The sequence below is a fragment of the Belonocnema kinseyi genome, chromosome 9 (assembly GCF_010883055.1).
Source record: "Belonocnema kinseyi isolate 2016_QV_RU_SX_M_011 chromosome 9, B_treatae_v1, whole genome shotgun sequence".
NCBI lineage: Eukaryota > Metazoa > Arthropoda > Insecta > Hymenoptera > Cynipidae > Belonocnema > Belonocnema kinseyi.
Genome location: NC_046665.1, coordinates 48,303,132 through 48,304,816, shown reverse-complemented (window position 1 = coordinate 48,304,816; position 1,685 = coordinate 48,303,132).

The following is a 1,685-nucleotide window of genomic DNA, read 5'->3' as shown; positions in this document are numbered from 1 at the left end:
CCACCGAGACTCTTCCAGAGTGCGAGGCGGGAATCGAACCCGCAAGCCGAAGGAGTGGGTCCAAAGCCTACGCTTTAGCCCCCACGACCGTCGTCCCACTCTTAGAAAATTAATTTTCTTTATTGAATATTCACCTTTCTACTTTAAAATTCATCACATTTTAACTTCTAAATAAAAAATTGTTCAAATTAAAAAAAACCAAAGTGTTCACTTTTTATCAATTAAAATTTCGTCAATATCATATTTTCAGACATTTACAAATTCATTGTTTCAATATTTAATTTAGATCATTGAAAATACTAGCGTGAATTTTTTTTTTACACCAGAAATCTTTTAACTGTTCAGATTATAAAAATGTAAAAATGTACGGTTTAAGAACATTTAATTTAAAATTAGTCAGTTGAAAAATGTTAAAAGGTCTATTATTCATATGAATGTTATTCATTAAAATTTTTTTTTTTAAAGTACCAGGAATTTACAGTTTTCCCAACAAAATATTTTTCTTTTTTTTCGAAAAACAGGCAACTTTTTGGATGTAAAAATGGTAAAATCTTTTCTACTTTTTTTGTAAAATAACAAAACTACATAAAAATGATAAAACCCATCTAAACAATAGACAAAAGACAATTATATCATTGGAAATGATTGCGTGGATTTATAGTTTTTAAATATAAATCTTGTAAGTGTTCCATTCATAAAAATTCCAAATTTTGCAGTTTAACATCATTTAATTTAAAATTGTTTAATTGAAAAAGTGTTAAAATTTGCCGTACTAAACGTTAAATTGAATTTTTCAATTAAATGTTTTTAATCTTCTATTTTCCAAATTTTAAATTGTTAAAAGGTCCACTTTGAGTGTTGATTTGTAGTTCAATTTGATTACTTCAAATAAAAAAAATTTCAGCTTTAGAAGTTCGAATTGTTTAATTTCAATGACTATTGCAAAATTTTTGCAAACTGGGAATTTTTTTAAGGTTAAAACGGCCGCCCTGCTTTTTTAATTAGAAACTAATTTATTTTTATTGTAAATCGTTTCATATTAACAATTGTTCAATTGTCATTTATAAATCAAAGTTCAACACTCACTTCAAATTGAATATTTTGTTTTAAATAAAATAATTAAAATTGTAATATTCTGTGCTTAAATTTAGCACTCTAAAAGTTTAACGATGCAAGGCTTTCTATTTCAAACAATTTCATCTCAATTTTTTGAGATCTGAATGTTGAATTATTATTGCTCATTTTAAATGAACAGTCAAATATTGTTGAATACTACAAAATTGTTGTTTTTTTTTTTTAATTAAAAATTGTGAAATTGAATGGGTTAAATTCAAAATTGTCTTTTAAACTCAATAATGGTTTAATTTGTATTTCTTGAACTACAGTTCAATTTAAAAGATCAATAATCAATGTATATGTACAGTTGATCAACTTGAAATGTTTTTTACAAACAAAAAATTAATTTCACAAGCTTTCAACTGTTAATTGTTTAATTCTTTAAATTAAAAATGTACGCGTTTGATATTGAACAATTGATTCATTTTTACAATAAATAGTTCAGAATTTATTTACTTCCATTTGGCGCAGTTTGAAATTTCCTCCATATTTTGGTAATTTAACATTAGAGTAATTCAAATAATATATTATCAAAGGAGTAAAATTTTTGTGTTTAAAATTATGTAATT